Raw genomic sequence first — 21,497 nt, 5'->3', positions numbered from 1 at the left:
AGTGCAATGGTGATGTTCTGATGAGCCCAACCATTGCACCGGGGCGAAACGCATATTTGAACACCATGCTGGTTTATTTTTATTTTTATTTTCATTTTATGATTTTAAAAATAAAAATTTTATTTTTCATGATTTTAAATCATATTTATTAATTATAAATAAAATAGGAAATATTCTAAGAACCTAATGCAATTAAATTGAAGAAAAAGGTAGCAAAGTTAATTTCGATTTACCAAAAAACAGTTAGAAATGCACCATTTCTGTTTCTCTCATGGATGTAAGCATAAAGAAAAATTCTTACCAAGAGAAGAACCGGTACCTTGCCTTAAACACTCTCAAATTATATTTAAGGTGAACTCTATCAAATTCCGTATCGGTGAATACATATGAGTGGTGGAAAAAAGGTGTCTTGTCAAAAATGACAGTTCCACAATTTCGATTTCAAAAACAAAACATTCAATTTGAGATTCTACAAGTAAGTTTTTGTAAATTATTACATAACAGAATTCATTTGTTGCGCACCAATTACAAAAGCGTATTCAAAACAATGTCAAGCAGGATTTCAAGAGACAACAACCTAATAAAATCACACAATGCCATAATTGTCAGATGCATGGTCATGAAGATAGACACTGTCAGGTAAAAACTTTTTGCTCATTGTGCTCTGGGAAGTGGGAACCACAAAACAATCTACTGCACAGCACCACAAATAACTGTCAAATGTGCCAACTGTAACGGAGCTAACGATTCCACAGATACTTCATGCATTAGTCGTCAACAATCCGGTTTAAATAAATATTAAATCGGCCAAGAACTAACCATGTTAAATTTTACATCGAAGATTATCCACAACTCCAACAAAAGAGAATCTATGTTGCTCCTCATAATAATTCTCAATAATTTGCAATAAATCAAAACCATATTGTCAAAGCTCGCTCAGATGACCATCTAATTGTAACCCCAACAATTACTAGTGCAAATACACTGGGCTCTGAGAAAAACTGTAGCAGTAACTTAAGCCCCAACTATAATAGACTTAACCGAAAGTAATCTAATGTCAAAACCGAACGAAAAGTTATCGTCAAAACAAAACCGGATTCAAGTAACTTCAGCAAATGTCAAACGAAATGCGTTTCAAATTTGACATTTGCTTAAGTTCGAGCCATTTAAATGGCTCTTGCGCGAAAGTTAGCGAAATTTAACGAAACTGAGCAGAACGTCTATTATGCTTAGTGACATATAAGGCTGCGTATTGGTTCGTTCCCTCAAGCTGGCTTAAGCTCGGTTAAGTCTATTATAGTTGAGGCTTTACTCTTTTTTACTGATGAAATTTCTTCTCTTTTTAATGATGTATTTTCTAAATTAAGTACTTGTCGTTCTATATCTGAACAATTTAATGTAATTACCCCTATTGCAGTGAAATATCTTTATTCAATAAGATTGACATTAACCCAAAAATTATCACTTGGAATGCAACAAGAATTCAAAATAAAAAGCATGAATTATGTAATTTCTTGATATTTAATAAAATTGACATGGGCTTAATAATGTACAGTATTTTGAAATACAGAAGGGAGCGGGTCGAAATGCTGTATGGTTAATATTCTGTATTTCAAAATACTGTACATTTAAAATAGTGTGTCTCAAAATGCTGTATTCTTAAAATACTGTATCTTATAATACTCTATAATACTGGAAGTTTTGACAGATCAATTATTTTGGTGCAATTGTTGATTATGATAGAAACAATTTATGTACAAATGTGAGAGAGACACAAATAACTAAGAAGAAGCAAATGAGAAAGAGAAAATAAAAAGAAGTTATTATGATGTTTTCTTAAAAAAAGTATTTTGTTTTCAAAATTCTGTATTTCAAAATGCTGTAAATGAGACTAAAAAATAAAATTTATTTTGATAATCTAAAAAAGTGCGCACTTTTATACAGAATTTTCATAAGTGGAAAATCAAGGTCAATACTCAAAAATTGCAGCCTATACTTACTTATGGTGCTCCAGTGTGGTTTGACTGCGCTGAAACCTACATAAAAAAGGTTCACAGAGTTTATTGAGTTTGCACCTTAAGGCAAAATACAATACTCCAGTTATTCACTTATATAAATTTATTGTGATTAGAGATGGCAGAGTAGATTACGTCAGGTAAACTACGTGTAGTTAATTGGATAAAGTACACGTTTGATTTGTTTCTTTTCCTGCCCTAAATTTGTTACGTGTGCTACCTTCACAAAAAACGTTAAATTTCAAAAAGAATTTAAAAAAACGAGTGAATAAGTAACGACTAACGATTAAAAACACTGAACTATACATAAGAACCAAATATGTTGCTTAAATGAAATAAATCAAGGAATTCGAAGTTTTATGAAAGAAAAATGCAAATTTATTAATCATCTGTTTTATTTTTGTCGTTCATTTTAAGAGTATAGTGTATCTGATATCTATCAATTTTTTGGAATGTTCTTGGTTAAGCCTGTTCCAAATTTCGAGAGTTAGTTTTTCAAACTTTCACAGTTATCTTTTCGATGCAATTTGTCAATTTGGTGGTTGAGTGGACATTTCAAACTACGTTTTGACGTCTACCGCTACGTCTGCTACATTTAGCTACGTTAACTACATTTAACTACATTAACTACCTCATTTATGTAGCAGACGTAACAAATGTAGTAAATAAAAAAAATCGCATTTCTGCCATCTCTTTGTGATCACTTGTAAAATTCAAATCAAAGTAGCATATAAGCTTTTGTATATTGTACGGTGAATTTCCTAATATAAGTGATCCTTTATGTTTACAATTGTTCTTTTTCATCCATTCCTTTTATGAACGCCTCAGCGGATTCATTAAAAGATTATTTAAAATTAAAAAGGTGTTTTTGTGTTTTTGATTTAAAATTCTAATAGGTTATGTGCTCAGTCAGTGCTTTCTGTATGTCTTTAAATAATTAATTATTGTTGTTGACCAAGATGTCAAATTCCAAAAATAAGAGGAATATAACTTATTTCAATGGAGAAAACTATAGTATTTGGAAATTTCGGTTGAAAGCATGGACACAGCATATATACATATATGGTGTGTCTATGGTTGAAAGCATTACTTCCTCAAGAAAATTGTCTTCCAGCACTGGAGGAGGACTCTCCCGAAAATTAGAACTCAGGAGAATGGAGCGAATTGCAAAAGGATGCATCATTGAACATCTGAACGAGACAATGATTGGCATGATAACTGAAGAAAAGATAGCGTTGGAAAAAATTAAAAAGCTCGACGAAATTTATGAGCGTAAAAGTTTGGCCACATAGTTAAGTTCTTAACATTTAAATTCCAAGATGAGTCTATCACTGAGCTACAAGCAGCAGAAGCTAAGGTGGACGAGATGAATAAGGTGGCACAATTACTTTTATCGCTACCTTCATCGCGTGATGGAATTTTGACGGCCATACAAACTTTAGCCGAAAAGGACTTGACACTAGTCAAAACCAGGCTACTTGATTACCAAATAAAACTTGATCAAACAGATAAATCATCCAAAGTGCTTCAGATTGAAATGAATACACCAACCAATAATATGAGAAATGCACGTAAACATCACAATACTTTCAAAAGAAATAAATTTAATGTAATGTCAAATCGAATAAAATGTGATCATTGCGGACGCTCTAACCATATCAAAGCAAACTGTTTTTATTATAAGAAATTTATTTCAGACAATAAACATCGCAATTCAAACAAAAAGGACTAAGGCCTCAACTATAATAGACTTAACGGAGCTTAAGCCAGCTTAAGGGAACGAACCAATACGCAGCCTTATATGTCACTAACCATAATAGACGTTCTGATCAGTTTCGTTAAATTTCGCTAACTTTCGCGCAAATGTCAAATTTTGCTTAAGTTACTTAAATCCATTATGGTTACTTTTTGTTTTGATGATAACTTTTCGTTCGGTTTTGACATTAGCTTACTTTCGGTTAAGTCTATTATATTTGGGCTTTAAGGAATGGAGCAGATCGGAGCAGTTCAAACTATTATCCCAAGTGACAAAAAATTTGTTCCTTATAACATTTTGTCTGTTCGAAGAATTCAAGAAGCTGGGAGGGATGTCGGTACATTTTGAAAAGACAAGTTGTAATTAAAAAATGCAGCGAAATATGGGTTAAGAATGATTTATGTACAAATTTAATTATATTACAGTTTTATAATTTGAATCTGAAAACAAGTTCAGGAATGAATACCTACCTATAAGCAAGATACCGAAAGTTATATGCTATGGCATAAAAAACTAGGTCATATAAGTAAAAAAAAACTTACAGAAATGCGAGAAAGAAAAATGGCTGCAGAAAGTGAAGTCATAAAAGATATCGTTCCTACTAATTTGATGCGCGAAGCATGTATTTATGGAAAACAATCAAGTTTACTATTTTCAAATCAAAAAGACAAATCGTATGTTAACCTTCATTATTAATAACTAATTAATTAATCAAAATCAAATGGGGTGGCGCAACAGTCTGTTGTGAACCAGGGCCTAGTGACTTACAACTCTCAACCATTCCTGTGTGCGAGTACTGTTGTCAGGAATGGAAGGGACCTACAATTTTAGGCCGAATCCGGACGGCTAGTTTGAGAAAGCACTTTTTCATGACAAGAATTACTCTTGAAGGATTTGTCAATTCCTCGCAAGAGGCAGTACCCGCGAAAACTAAGGTGGCACAGGCAGGGATTGAACCCTAGACCCCTTGCATGACAGTCCAACGCACTAACCATCATGCCACGGGTACTACAATTAATTAATTAAAATACATAAGATTTTTTTCTCGTAGGTTTTCCACTAAGAATAATTGTTTCTCAGTTAAATAATTTGTATATATATATTAGTATTAAGTATCTACATAAATATTGAAGCTGTAAAATATCTAATTTTCTTAAGTAAACTTATATGCAAATGTAAAATATTATTAAACTACAATTATAAATAAATAAAATTTCGAGTTAAAAATTTTTAACTTCCCATAGGAAGTTATTGTAATGGGTCCGATTTGTCAAATTGAAAATTTTGACATTTCTCGACGTTTCAAGGTCGAAATAAAAGATTTCTAGAAAGTCCGTACGTTCGCGACGATTTTTTGTTGTCCATAGCTCAAGAACCAGAAGAGATATCGACTTCAAATAAATTTTGTTATACAGATAATAAGGCGGAAAGATACAGAAAGAGCTCTCAAGAAAATTGCGTGGGTGTTTTTTTTTTTACCATAGCAGTTTGAAAAAAGGTGAAAATTTTGGTTAACCCTGAATATCTTACGAACCAAAAACGCTAGAGACTTGAATTAAATTGTATATAATATATTGTACAGTGATATCAAAGAAGTACACTCAAATCAAAAAAACTGAAGTAAAAAATTTCATCTCCAAAACCATTTTGTGCAGCGAAGAATAATGTGTTTCACATCTGATAAAATTTTGAAAAAAATCGAATTGATAGTTATTGTACAAAAAATCAAAAACCTAAAAAAATTTAACAAAATTTGGTAAAAACTGATTTTTGACTCAAATATCTTTTCAAAACTTTGAAATATTAGCCTCAAACTAATTTTATCTTATAAGAAATATTTGTTTTCAACATTCAATAAAATTTTGAAAAAAATCGAATTGACAGTTTTTTTTACAAAAAAAAACTCTAAAAAAAAAAACAATAAGGTCTAAAACTTGGTAAAAATTTACTTTCGATTCAAATAGCTTTTCAAAAATTAAAAATATTGGCTTCAAACTTATTTTATTTCACAGAAAACATTGTTTTCGATATTCAGTAATTTTTATATGTATACAAATTCAACAGTCGGTTTTTTAATAAAAAATAAAATCTATAAAAAATAGTACGCAAATTTGGTAAAATTGATACTAGTACATATAGACAAACTTTTAAGCAAGACAAATCGACAGACGATGGGAAGTTAACAGTGTGGGTCGCATCCCAGCCTCTTTTTTTTTGAAAGTCGCTCTGAACCTTTTGATGTTTTTATTTGTAAAACAAAATTTATTTGAAGTTCACATCTCCTCCGCCGGTCGACTACGAAAAATGGTATCCTGATCGTACGTATGTACATATGTATGAATGCACACACGCACATACAAATATCTCCCTAAAAATCTTTGATTTAGTTTCTTGAAACGTCGAGTAACGTCAAAATTTTCAATACGAACAATTGGATCAAATACAATAATTCCTATAGAAAGTTAAAAATGTATCATCTTTTAAAACTAATTTCATTTTTTATTGATTTGAATAATTGAATGATTTGAAAAAGTTTTTAAATTCATTCCAGCTGTGGAACAGTGGTCTCTTTTTACGCCATTCGGCGTACCACAAATGACACATCATAAATCATAAAATGAATAAACTCACTCAATCATGATCCCCCTGAGTGAGTGTGTTGCAATAATTTGCTGCATGAAGCCACAACCTAAACATTGTTCGAGTGGAATTTGTATTCCTCGAAGCTCAAACCAAATTACATTGCACATTCGCCCCAGTGGCCCTTTCTGTATTTTAGTTTGAGGAATCATAAACTAAACTGCTGTCTGCTGTCTCACTGTGCTGTTGAGTTCATCTCTCCCGCATCATAAGTCTTAAAATTCTGAAGCCCAAGTAATCTCAATCCGAAGAACAACCGGTAACGACCAAAGACCAACGATTGTGTGTTTTCGTTTTTGTGTACATTCCAATTTCCACCATAACTAAGTCACTGTCACTACGATATTACACCACGGACACGGAACGAGCCAGATTTGAGATTTCGTCGTTGTTGTCGCGTCGTCGACCGTTTCGCATTCGCAGTCGTCGCGTCGTCGTTGGACGTTGGACTATCTCTTGTAAAAAGAACCCTCATTCGTTCACGATTGAAAGCTATTGAACAGTTCATCAGCGTCCGTGCTCCTGAGCAGTCGTCTATTTAATGTGCGTCTCTCCTGGCTACAAAAAGTTCTTTTCGTCTGTTTCTGTTCGGAACCGTAGTAAATTTATGGTGCTGTTCCGTTGGTGCGTTCGGAATATTAATTCAGCCAAAAATTAAACTGTGACCTTTGTTTCGGGACTCCTGAATCCTGATGGAGGAAGTCAAATAGAAGTTTTCAACAAATATTCTTTGTACAGTGAATAATTTAAATTTAAATCCTTTTCATCGTCCTTTCAATTATTATTATTGTGTTTATTTGTTTAAATCTTTGTAATGACGGTTTTGATTTGTAAGGATGTTCCTGCTCCCTACTTCTATGTAAAATAAGTTCAAGTCAATTTTAACATCTGTTACATTTTTTGAAGAAGATTAGCGCCAACTTATAGAGTGATAGCGCGTTCGCGTTTAAATATTATTTTTTACACTTTCGCTCTCTCGTCGTCTCTGATTTTTGTATAATGTGCGTTCTGTTTAAAAAATAAACAGTTGTTCTGAGAATTAACGGTAATTATTGCTTATTTCTCAGAAATATAATAAATATAGTGAGATCCCAGAGCAAGAAAACAAATAAATAAAATTGGTAAGTTTTGAACACGATGGTGTGTTTAATTTTGTTTTTTAAATTACTAACAACCCGTCGCGTCGCCACCGATTTACCGGCTGCTTTGAAAATATCCACTATACACAAAAAATAAACTTTAATTTAATGCACTAAATTTGTGCTAATAACATTAATATCATAAACAGGGAAGTCGTTGCGCACCTCATCGTCGGTCGCGTTGTGCACATACATTTCAGTTTCAGTGCGTCATCGTCATGGGATTCAATGAATTAGTTGACGCTCGACGCGACGACGACGACTATACGACTACGATACGCGAGGTTTACATTATGAAAATTAAAATTAAGAAGTGAGGCCGCTATGAATTATACGGACAAGGTGCGGCCGGCGCCGCTGGCCGCTACCGCCGCTGCTGCTGCCGGCCGGCTTCTACATTATATATTATGTTGTATGTCTTAGGGGTATGGGGCAAGGCGTCTTCGTCGTCGTCGTTGCGACGCACGTACTGATATATTCCGATCGTGTGTTTTGATCAGGAGGCCATAGCTATTGGCGGCAGCTGTGGCGCACGTTGTAGCTTTTAATTATAATTTTACTGTCAGACAGTGCTAAGCGTGGGCCATTATCTAAAAATGTAGTTCCAACATATGGTGTTAAATTGAATTGTCGTAGAATTATAAAATTTAGTACAAAGCTTAAGACAGTTACATACAGTTTTTCTTTAAGGACGAACATTTAGCAATATCTGTGATCCGTCATATATAAACCTATTTTAACCTTTGTCCAATCCAAACATATAATGACCGTTAAAAAGTTTCACGCCATCAAGGCCTTTTTTGAAATTTGGAAAACTCTCTTCGAGATTCAGAATCCAAACCGAACTCTATTTTTAAAGTTATCCTTTTCCAAATCAAAATTTATTTTGCATTTTACAAAATCCGATGAATGAATTTCGATAGGATTCGAAGTGATTTTTTGACACTTTTACTATGTTATCAGTTTTTGGAAAGTATTGGGGGTATATAGAGATGGGGTTGGCCTTAAAGTGAAGAAAATTTAGCAAGCTTGAAATAGAAGAGTTTATGGTGAAGAAACTAGTCCGTTAAAGTTAAAATCGGCTATACCTGAAAAAACTGTGATACCAATGATGGTTAGTGCGTTCAACTGTCATGCTAAGAGGTCTTGGGTTCGATTCCTGCTTATGTCATCTTTTCACGGGTACAGCCTCTTGCGAGGAATTGTCAAATTCTTCAAGAGTAATTCTTGTCAGGAAAAGTGCTTTCTCAAATTGTCCGTTCGGATTCGGCTTAAAACTGTAGGTCCCTTCCATCCATGATAACAGTACTCGCACACAGGAATGGTTGAAAGTTGTCAGTCACTAGGCTTAAGTTCTCAACGGACTTTTGCGCCACCCAATTTATTGTATTTTTATTATACCTGAAAAAACTAACGATTTTGACATGTTGTGTTTAGACCTAGAGGTCGAACCTGAATTTTGTATAAAAGCAACATTCAAAGACACCAGATAAGGCTGAATTTTTAGTTAAATTATTAGCTTTAAATCGTAGAACTTGATTGCATTAAAAAATAAACCAGACATTTTCGTTGTGTTCCTAAAGCATCTTGCACATGAGCTACGAACTGCGAACTGTGGACGTTCGCATATTTTGACTTTTCTTTGACATGAGTTGTGTTTCTATTCGCAGACAGCGACGAATTGTTAATTTATAATTAACCTTTTCAACAAACAAAGCAAAAGTGGTATAAATTTGAGGTTAAGTTGAGCGCGAAGAATTTATTCGTTGCAGTGTGGATGGTATGTGGAACGCGAATAGAGTTTGACAGTTCGTAGCAACCAAACGGCAATTCGTTACTACCAAATTGTTTTTACAAAATTGTCTTGTTTTAAAAAACAAAATGCTAATTTTATTATCCTAACATATACATAAGTATCAATTGGTCTCTTATAATTTAAATGTGTTTTTGTTTGAAATTGATTTCTTGAAATGTGTAAAATCACGTTTGTTCGTCCATTCGTTGTTCGCTCTCATGTGCAAGGAACTTAATATTAAGACATCTTGCGTTTGGAACTCTAGGTCGGAAATTTTGATTTTTACAGAGGCCAAGAAAATAGACAAGTAAAAAAAATCAGAACAACCGTGTTTAATACTAGGTCTCCTTCTATTCAAATGACAAAGTTTTTGGAGTCATGAGAAATATTGCTTACATTTGTCAGAAGACAGAAATATTTTTGATATTAGAAAGAAACAGCTTTACTTAGTGAATTAAAAAAATATTGTTAGCTAATTTTTGACACCTAACTTGTCTTATGATAATAAGGGATGTTTTTGTAGATTTAGGATAAGTTCAATAAAGTAAATATGCAGCAGTAATGCAAGATCTGCGTTCATACATGTAAACACACTGCACTACTGCAGTCGGTAACTCTGTTCAAAAAAATAGTTTGACAGCTGAAATGCGATAAAACCTGCAGTCATTTTATTTCTGTTGTCGCTCTGCAGAAAAATGTCAGAACAAGATGTGTAGGTAAAATAATTGAATATTATTTAAATTTTTGGCAAAAAATAAAATGATTTGTTATTAATAAGTTCAATTATAATATTTTCACTTCATAAAAATTAACGAATTTTGTTCCATTCAAAACATTTAAAAAAGTCCTAATAAAACATTTGTATTGAACATTTTGAAAGAATTTTGTTAAGACTCTAAAAAACAAAAACCCGCGTAACTCAAAGAAAAAACTTAATTATTTTTGTCATACTTTTTTATAGGAGCCTACTTTTATGAAGTTTATGAACAGGTTTTTGATATTCTATATCTGCCGCATTCGTGCAAAAGTTTTTCTGTTCATAAATGTATTGTATGAATATAGTCGGCATGGCTTGTGCAACTAGTTGCATTTTTTAACGCAACCTTAATTTCTAGTCAAATTTCTAAAAATATTGGACAGGTTCAGACAATGTATAAGACTTTCTTTACAGCCAACTGCATTTTTTAACGTACATTTTGACGAAGACAACTTATTAGTTTTTTTTTAAGTGTCAAAAATTTCAAAGTTAAAACTTTATCTCACTAACTTCTTTCATTCTTCAGTTGATCGTGCCAAAAACAATTGTTGACTTGTGTTTTGAATTGTAAAGGAATGTTACTTATTCCTTTTCAAATTTGACAAGTAACCCCTTTAAACAAACCATTGAATAGAATTGGAATGGAAATAATAAATTAAGGAAAAAAGTTCAGCTTTCACTTGAATAAAAAAAACATGGTCAGCTGTCACTTTGACATACGTGGACTTGCTTTGATAGTTAGTGAAATTTTTTTGACTAACATTGCAATAAAGTTGCCTTAATTAACTTCAAGTCCCTTGAGTAGTCTGAACCGGCCCAATTTTGCCTTAGTTTGTAGTCAATTTCTTGACAGCTATAGTCAATTAGATACCAGAAAATGCTGTAACTTCATTTCTCAATTCTCTTCAGAATTGTCAAACGTTTGTTTTAGGATTAGTTAATCATTCAGTTTCGATTGATTAGCCACGTTGAGCCAGAACTTTTAAAAGTTTTGTTAAAAACTTAAGCCCCTGTTTACAAACTGACTCTAAGAACTCAAAGTTGTTCTACAATGCAACCTCACTCTTAATCACAGAACAGACATCTTGAAAAATAGGATTGATTTGTGTTGGATAGGCTATCCAGGATATGTGAATTGAAATAATTGGCAAGAATAAAAACAACTCTTAGATTTTCACAAAAACAGACAAACAAACATTTAGCTTTCGACGTCAAAATTATTGTAAAATAAAATGTTCGATGAATAATTTTAATAATTCAGCTGATTTTTTAATAAAAAACATACAAACTTTAAATCAATTTTTTAGTTCATTCAAGGTAAACTATATGTTGATCAGCTGAGGCCGGTTTTTTTTAGAACAATTGCTAACTAGTGTTGTTATGTCAAAAAATATATTCAAGTGTAGTTGTTACGAATGGAGTTTTTTAGAATCATTTAGGAATGACATTTGTTAAAAATTGTTGATCTGTCAAACTACTACTACTACCTAGTGTCAAATTAAAAACATCGTTTTAAAAACTTAAATGTCTAATTCCATAATCAAAGAAAAATTGAAGCAGCTTTCAAATTGCTTGAGAAAGTTAATACAAATTAATAAGACACATGTTTTTAGAAAATATCCTAAGCCAAATATTTATTATGTTTTCAAAAAAGGATTAAACACAAATAGAACATTCAACGAAAAACATTGGTTAGTTGTGTATTGTACCTATTTGACACTTCAACAATCCCCTGGTTTTTTGGAAAATCTATCCATATTATGAATAACACCTATAAAAGTTAGAGTAGAATATTACTATGGTTTTTGACATTTATACGAGTCTCGAAGGGATCATGTGATTTCGTTCTCAAATGTTGGTACGATTGATATTGCATTTGTATCGCGATGGCTGTGTTTGTTGAGTAGTTGTGCATTTGGAATCATGTGTTTCCCATTGGGGAAAAAATCAATCTGTTACTGTTGATATTATTTAATTTTGTTCATGAAAATGGACTAACTGGGCTTATTTTGCAAGAGAAAACAATAGAAAAGATAATCAAGTTTTGCTATGTTTCCACCAAAAGTTTATCTCAGTTCATAAATAAATCTTTTTGGTGTTTCCACCACACAAGAAGATTTCAAAATGATTAAATATGACAGCACTTTCTAAAACGCAAATGGTGTTTCAATGTTTCTTATGAAGTGCAAGTGAGATAGTTTGATTCGTGTTAAACAATGAAAAACTGAAAAGTTCAGCACCATATAAAAAAATATGCTACCTACTCTATGTCCAATTTTTTTAAACTTTATTTAAACAAAACTATATTTTTTGTACACAAACATGCAAATAAACAGACCATAACCTATTATCTGTAAAACCAACTCCTGCACAAAGGGTTTTCTTCACAAATTTTGACTCGACTCCGATCACCTATCAGAATCAAGGCAAATCAAGCTCATTTCAACTCGATTCAGGTATATAAAGAATTGAGGCGAGCTTTAAGCTCGCTTCAACACCTACGAACAAACCTCCCCTTAAAGCAATTGTTAGATGAATTTTTGTTTATAGAATCTCAATTTCCAGATGTTTTCTTCTTGAAAATTGTCCAATTTATTAAATGTAGTTAAGTTAATTTTAACTTTTGATTTTCACAAAACATTCGTCTATTTGTGTTTTTTTTTTTTAATATTTATTCTGACTGATCTTCTTTCAGTTTTACCAATTTTTAAATACAAAAATCTGGCTACTGTGATCGTTTTGTTGGCAATTTCTCACTGTACTATATATGGAATTCCAAAAAAACGCACTTAATGAGTTAAGGAACTACAAATGATGGCAATGACCACATATTGTTACAAAACGTAACAATTTTAACGTTTAGGAACGACAATAGTTAACAATTGTTAACAATAGTTAAAAAAGGAACAGACCTCTGTTTTGTCAGATACAAACATATGATAGAAATTCTTGGATATACGTAATTATATTTCTTTTTGACATTCAGCTGTTTTTGTTAATTTAACTAATTTAGCCAATTTTTTTGTTTTCAAATGTTCGTTGAAGTTCAAGGATGGTTTTTACGGTGAGAAAAATTCCAAAAATTGCCGGAAAAACCATAAAACAACTTTTTTCTTCTTCCCAAAAAAATGTTTTCTTATTAAAAGGTATTCGGCTTAAAGAATTTGACTTCAATTTACTGTTGTTTTTCTTGGATCTTCTGTTACCTTATCTACTGACTTTACTTTTGCAAACTGATAAACGTGTTTTGTGCAGAGTGTTAGTGTTAGTGGTTATTTAGTTAGTCTAAAAGACGAAGCAATTTAGGTAGAAAAACCCGAACTGTTACAAAACAAGCTAAAACTACCAGAGCCATTGTACTAATTGGTCTCAGGAATATAAACAGATTCCATACACTTTTTGACACATATCCAACACTATAACAATTGCTTTTAAGTGACTTCATTTTGGGCAACAAATGTAGTTCTGGAACATTTTTTTTTAAATAGAATGGGAAACCCATAAGTTAAAGTTAAATAAATAAGTACTGTGTATTTATACAAACCAATGAAGAAATTTATAATAGAGCATTGATTTCAATTGAGAACATGTGTTTGATAATGTCAAACAAACTATTAATTCAACTAGGCCTGACCGCGCCCAATCGCCCAGTGCATGATCCTTTTAGCCAAGATTTGCAAAAAACCGTATCATCTCAACACTTTGAAAGAATTAATTAAAAAAAAATCTTCCACTGTTAAATGAACAACAGAAGTATGTATTTGATACCCTTAGAAAGTAATAAATGATGAAACTGGAGGGATTTACTCTTAAATGCACCTGGTGTTACCTTTTTTTTGATTTCAATAATATGAGCAACAATTCGCTCACAAAATAAAATTGCACTTGCACTTGCTTTGTCAGAAATCGCAGCAACTTTGTTTGAAGATGGTCGAACAGCCATGCAGCACTTAAATTACCATTAAATATGCAAAACGATAAAACTCCAACCTGCAACATTTCGAAGAACTCTGAAATGGCAAGGGTTTTGCACCAATGTAAGTTAATTGTTTGGGATGAATGTACGATAGCACATACAAATCTTTGGAGGCTTAAGACAGAATCGAAGCAATAACATCATATTTAATGTTGCAATGATTTTATTAGTAGGAGATTTTCGTCAAACATTGCCAGTGATTCCACGATCAACGCGAGCTGATGAAATCAATGCATGTCTAAAGGCCTCCAATTTGTCAAAGTACTTCATTTAAGCAAAAATATGCGTGTCGCGTTGCAAAATGACCAATCTGGAAACATATTCTCTAAACAACTCATTGGTAATGGCAAATTTCCTATAGACATGTTAATTGGCTGCATTATCTTTCTTCAGAGTTTTTGTCAGTTAACGCAATCAAAAGACGAACTTATTTAGAAGGTGTTTCCAGATGTTTCTCAAAATTACAGAAGCCATGATAGATTGAGCTATATTGGCTGCAAAAAAAATTTATGTAAATGAATTGAATTTCAAAATTTAAATTACAGGCGATCCGAGGATATACGAGTATAAATCATTTGATTCGGCTTCTAACCAAGATGATGTAGTCAATTATCCACCGGAATTTTTAAACTCGCTGGATTTGCCAGGATTGCCACCTCACAGTCTTCAATTAAAGGTTGGATCAATCGTTATAGGTTGCGAAATATTAACCAACCGCGTTACAGTACACGGTTAGCGGTAAAAAAATTACTAAAAAATGTGATAGAAGCAATTATACTCAAAGGAGAAGATGTTTTCATACCGTTGTTTGATTCCGTGCCGTTTGAGTGTAAGCGACTACAGTTTCCAGTGCGGCTTGCTTTTGTTATAACAATAAACGAGTCACAGGAGCATTCATAAAATGTTTGTGGTATCAATCTAGAAAACCTGTTCCCTTGTTAGAAAACCATCAGATTTGTTTGTCTATGCGCCAAGTAATCAAACAAAAAACATCGTATATCACAAAGCACTACAATGATAACACTGGTCAACAAAATTTTAACTTTTTTTTGCCACACTAACTTTTTTGATATTTTTGCTTTAGTTGGTGATCATAAGAAAAAATAAATAGTTAAAAAAAATTTGTTGGCCAGAGATTTTATTTTCTTGAGTAATTTAAAATATTGCGAGAAATAACACAGATCTTGTTAATCAAAACTGTATTTTTTTTATAAATATCTTAATAAATCTTAGATTTTCTTCCATGTTTCTTCTGGTTGGTCCCTTTTCATTGCCCAGCAGTAATATGCTGACATATTTATGTTCCATTTGCCCTAGTACCGCTTTTCCATATTCAAAATGTGTTGATGGAACCTCTCACCGTTCTCGTCGCTGACAGGCACTAAATTGTCAGGAAAAAAAAATCCAGGTAGGAGTCTAAAAAGTGGATCTTAAGTGACATGTTGCAACCAAAGCTTTATATGTCATTAACAGATCGCTAACGAACTTCCTGTAGCTGTCACTCTTGTGGTTCCCAACAAATTTGCAACAACATTTTTAAAAGCCTTCCATGGAGATTTTACTAAATCGCTTTGTTTTTAGACGAGATCCTAATAGTTCTGATTGTTTTTTGGACAAATTTAGATTCCGAACTAAATCATTTAAGTCTCCTTGAGTTATGAAATGTGGCACGTTTGCGATTCCTTTAAACTGAAAGTCATCGTCCTCGTCAACACATTTATCTGAAGTGGACGGGTGTGAATGGTCATTCTTAACAGACGTAGTTGCAACTAGTAATAGTTCTGGCGTTTTTTTTAAATTAGAGACTGGGCTTATAGCCGAAGATAAGTTAGGGTAAATAACAATATTTTTTTTCTTGTATTTTATACCGTTTATGTCAGTGAGACAAAAATAGCAATCCGAAACGTGATCTCGCTGTTCAGTCCATATCATGGGTACAGCAAACGGCATAGGTCGTGCGCCTTTCTTCCAGTCGGTTGAATTTTTCACACACGTTATGCAACAGACATAAGGAGCCCTGGATTTGTCTTGATGGGCGACAGAAAAACCAAAACATTGGTGATAACACTCCAACACAAGATTCGTAAAGTTTCGTCTTTCTTTTTTGAATGTCAGATCTCCGCAAACATAACATAAATAGAAAGGATCATTGTTACACTTCCTCGACATGTTCACAGGGTAAATAACAAAAAAGTGCTCAAACAAAAATGTGTTAAAATGCAACCAAAAATATTTTTTAAACGGTTTACTTGGAAGCGCTTCTGTTCATTTGCTGCGTAGTACAAGTTTTTAGTTATACCGTATCACAACAAAACTGAGGCTAATTGACACTTGACAATTGTGATTTAATAATGAGACTTGATTGACAAAACAAAATTAGCTATCAAAGTTCGTGTGACAAAACCAGTGTTGACCAGTGTAATTAAACTGATCTCTGTTAATAATTATGATTCACATGATTAACAATAAAGCGATTATTTACTTTCAAATCGATATTTAAGTTTCGTTAAATTATTTTTTATTCACAACGCCCACGATTAAGGTTCCTTTCAGGAGAATACTAAGCCACGACTATAAAATACTTTGGAACAAAAACTGCCACCTTACAAATCTTTATGACGGGACGAAGTCTGTCGGGTCCGCTAGTACTTTTATACAAAACTTTAAAAACTGCGGAAAAGGTTTGTTTGTTTGGGCTCGTTCAGTTAATGTTAATCAAGGTTAAGTGAATGATGCAATCAAGTAAACGTTTTGAAATAAAGATCATTTAAGTTAACTGTCAAAAGAATTTATAATGTTAAAAATTAAATATCACTCTTTAAAACAATCTAAAGACAAATTAAGGAAAACTTCACTTCAATTTTCCAAGTCACTGGGTAGGTAACCATATATACAAAAAACACAAGAACGTGCGTCCAAAGTGGGGCACTCTTGTTTTTATATTTTCCATCGACGTATTTTCGTTGTGAATACCGCGCGGAAAAATGATGGGAGTGCAATGCTCTGCGTCTTCAATGATTTTTCTTTTGGACTCGAATATTTTTGTAAACAGAGAGTAATTCGTAAGCACACACATTCTTATACCTGTCAATGTAAAAAAAATAAATTTTATTAAGGAAAAATTATATTTTTTAATATAAAATATAAATTGGCGCCAATTAATTAAAAAAAAAAAAACTGCTTAGAAAAAGTTAACAGTCTATGATATTTTTTAGCAAAATCGAAAATTGCTGGAATTTCATTAATGGTAAAATATTATGTGTGTCAAGAAAACGACGCGTGATCGCACAATAATAAAGACGCATAATGGAATAAGCGTCTATCGTATTCATAGAATGCTTAGAAAATAAAAAAATGTATTAATAGACAAAATTATATTTGGAAAATTGGTATTAAATAGTTCATTAATTAATGTCAAAAATGTCACATAAGCAATTGATGATCTGTGAAGAAAAACATAAAAGTTTTTTCTTTTTTTGTTGTTATTTAAACTTGTGGATAAAATAAATTATAATCATACAGATGGAGATGAATGATCGTAAAGTATCTTTCGTTGTTGTTGGTGTCTTTCAATTATTTTGTGGTCAGGGTTAAATTTAAATGAGGAATAATGTGCTCAGGCAAACATATTTATGTGCGATTGTCATAAATGAGTCATAAATGTTTACATTTCATTTGAAATTCGTTGATCTTTTCTGATGTATTTTTATAATAAAGAAAAAAAAATTGAAAAATATTGGATTTTTCTTTTATTATTTCAAATATATATGTACACCTATTACATTATTCAATTTTATGACTTATTTATATGATGCAGTAAAAATATAATGTGTTTCCATAAATAAATATAAAATATTCTTGACAAAATGATGAATTACTGGCAGCTGACATTTAATGTTATTTTATACGATATTAAGTAAAAGACTTTGTTGCGAGATCGTCGAAGTGATAAAAAGTAATAAAGTAGGGAAAATCTAAATTTGCTTAATTGTTAAAGTTGACTTTGATTTATTGAAAGTAAATAATATAAAGTAGCAAGAAAAACTTTAATATCCAGGTATTAAAAAGACATTTCTTCAGCTTTTGTCGTAACATTATTTTTGCATCTTAATAGAAACACTTTCTATATTTTGGTTTAAAAATTGGAATTTTTTTCGTTTTGATTCTTAAATTTTTACCATTTTTGTAGTGAATTTTAACAAGTTCAGAGGCTGCCACGTTACTTTTTTATTTAGTGGTAATAGTTTAAAAAAAACAACTGATCGAAATTAGATGGGTTATTAAAAATAAAATTCTAAAGAACAAGACTGTCCGGTATGCATATGTACATATGTATGTGGCTAACTAACAGAATAGCTGATTCAAAATATAGTTGAATTCGAAGGAACCTGAAAATTGATTTCAAGTTTTTATGATTTTTTTTTCTCGAAATCTTTCTATGAAAGTTTTTATATTTTGAAAGTTATCGCATTCTAGCATTCGGGTAGAGTACGATAACTCAGGCGACAAGATATTCAGCCTTATTACGGTTGTCAAAGTTCAATTAATTGACAATTGAAACATTTTGTCAATTAATTGATAAATTGGTATTATGAACGCGAGTTGATCATTTTTTGATCCATTGTGAACAAAGATCAAAAATTCATTGTGAATAGTGCCTATTTACTGCAAATTTTAGTATGTTTGGGATGGATTGTTGTCTTTTCGTTGGTTTTAACTTGTCGTTGATATGTAAAAATACATTAAGGAAGGCTTCTTTCGAAAGTCTAACGTTTTGAATGAATCTAAAAGTGAGCCAAATTAGATTTTGTAATGTAACTAAAAAAGATCTTTTATCTACATATGTACATACATATGTGCCAAATCCATCGGATTTGAAGCATCGCGTAGTTTTCTTCGAATCTTTGCTTGCTCCAAAGTATTTTCTTCTTCAATTTCATTTTCACCGAAAAATAGTTCAATAGTAGACATGCTTTTGGCTTTTGCGATCCGTAAAATATTTTATCAACAAGGAATTTGTGATTGACTGAAAATTTGATATTTAACAAATATTTTGACAACCATAATACCAAGACTGACAATTTGAATCATTCACAATAGATCTAATTTCTGAAGAGCGTTCACAGTTTATCAAAAATTTTGATTGCTGACAACGATAATACCAATTCATCAATTTCATTGAAATGTCAACTAGCGTATTGATAATTGACAACCGTAATAGGGCTGATTATAATGGTTTTGTATAAATATAATATATATGAACCAGGGCCTAGTGACTTACAACTCTCAACCATTCCCGTGTGCGTTTACTGTTGTTAGGAATGGAAGGGACCTACAATTTTAGGCCGAATCCGAACGGCTAATTTGAGAAAGCACTTTTTCATGACAAGAATTACTCTTGAAGCATTTGTCAATTCCTCGCAATTGGCAGTACTCGCGAAAATTATTTTTTTTTTTAAATTAAGGTGGCACAGGCTGGGATTGAACCCAAGACCCCTTGCATGACAGTCCAACGCACTAACCATCATGCCACGGGTACACGATTTTTTTTGCACAGAACTGAAACAAGCATTTTCTACTATGGGACGAGGGGTCTATCTCGCCCGTTTAGGCGGTAGGGGGGTAGGAGCAATTATAAAAATATGTACGTTAAATGGAAACAAAATTTTTAAATAATATTGGTAATAATTTTTATGTTTCAACGGAGGAGAAATGAAAACGACCAGATTTGACTTAAGACTAAATTTATTTTATTCACAATAACTTAAACTAACTTACAGCTAATGGGTTAGATAAAATAAGGAGAAGAGAGCAAAGATGATAATATTACAGTGTAATCTAAAAGTATTCATACAATCATATCACTCCTCTCAACTTAAAAAGATTTTTCTTTAATATCTATTAATAAGTTCATAACCATAATATTATTTTATACATTATAAGCCAATGCATTAGATAAAATGATTAATTATTATTTAAATTATTAAATATTAATAATATAAATACATTCGTAATTCACATATTATATATATTTCTTCATTATTACTTCATTTTTATTTTACTTATAACTTACAATATTTTTGCTTTTTAATCTATCAGATTGCCGTCTTTCCCTGTAAATAGGTAAAGAAGACGCCTTTGTTTTTTGTTGGTTTTTAAATCTCACATGCTTTGTTTTTTTTGAATCAGATTTTAGTACATTAGAAGGCGCAAAACAAATTTCTTTTAAGTTACATCTCTTGAGTTGTGATATATGTGCAGATTTATAGATTCCATCGACATTAATTAAATATACTACGTTTCCAACTCTTTTTTCAACAATTCCTGGAATCCAATTATAACTAAAATTATTTTTCATTTTGTATAATATTTTATCCCCTTTTTTTAAAAATTTCAAGGGTTTTCTTATATTCATTTGACATGCATTTGAAGACGTTTTTGATATTTTTAACTTGTTTTCAACAACCTGTTTCGAATTTCCGATTACTTTTGTATTAATATTATCAAGAAGAGTTTTCGGTTTTCTTTTAAAAATCATTTCATTGGGACCATAGTTTGTGGCTGTCGATGGCGTGGAACGATATTTGAGAAGAAAATTGCATATTAATAATTCTGTAGGAAGAGTGACAAGTTTTGTGTCCATCATCATTTTCTTTAATGATGTCTTTACCGTTTGCACCGCTCTTTCGGCAGCACCATTAGACTGGGGGTGGTATGGTGGACTTTTCATACATTTTATATTGTTGTCATTGCAAAATTTTGCGAACAAAGTTGAATCGAAGGGGGGTCCGTTATCGGACACTAATGTGGAGGGCAACCCAAAATATGCGAATACAGTTCTTAGTTCTTTTACTAAGGTTTCAATTTTTGTATTTTTCATTATTTTAACATCCACCCATTTTGTAAAACTATCTACGATTATTAAGTAACTTTTACCTTGTAAATAAAAAAAATCTATGTGTACTCGCTCAAAAAATGAATTCGATTCTGGCCACGGTTGATGATGGCTAGACACGGGTTTGTTACTAGAGTAAATACAAGCTTTGCAATTAAAAACGTGGCTCTCGATGTCGCCATCGATGCCAGGCCACCAAAAATATTGTCTAGCTAACATCTTCATCCTCACAACTCCTATGTGCGTATCATGCAATAAAGTTAAAATTGAATCTCTCAATGTTCTAGGGATAATAAGACGTTCTCCATAAAATAAACAGCCTCCTTCTCGTGACAAAGAAAACTTTTTTTGAACATATATTTTAAGATTATGCTGAACTAAACTGGGAAAACCATTTTGAATCATACTGAGAACACTTTTTAACTCCCAGTCTCTTTCGGTTTCTTGACGAACATCTTCAAAATTTATATTCATGTAATTCGTTGACCGTATGGCTTTTATGCTATCATTTTCTAGACCTGTAG

General features: G+C 32.0%; 1 protein-coding gene across 1 annotated transcript in view; it reads left to right on the top strand.

The window, feature by feature from the left end:
• The first annotated feature begins 6,575 nt into the window (after window positions 1–6,575).
• Window positions 6,576–21,497, top strand: part of LOC129954013 (aminopeptidase N) — a 102,414-nt gene continuing 87,492 nt past the window's right edge. The window contains exon 1 of the mRNA XM_056067606.1: window positions 6,576–7,532. The gene's annotated coding sequence lies outside the window, so the exon portion shown is untranslated. The remainder of the gene's footprint in view (window positions 7,533–21,497) is intronic.

The sequence above is a fragment of the Eupeodes corollae genome, chromosome 1 (genome assembly GCF_945859685.1).
Source record: "Eupeodes corollae chromosome 1, idEupCoro1.1, whole genome shotgun sequence".
In the NCBI taxonomy this organism is placed as follows: Eukaryota; Metazoa; Arthropoda; class Insecta; order Diptera; family Syrphidae; genus Eupeodes; species Eupeodes corollae.
The sequence above is the reverse complement of the archived record's forward strand: the minus strand, read 5'-3'. Positions and strand labels throughout refer to the sequence as shown.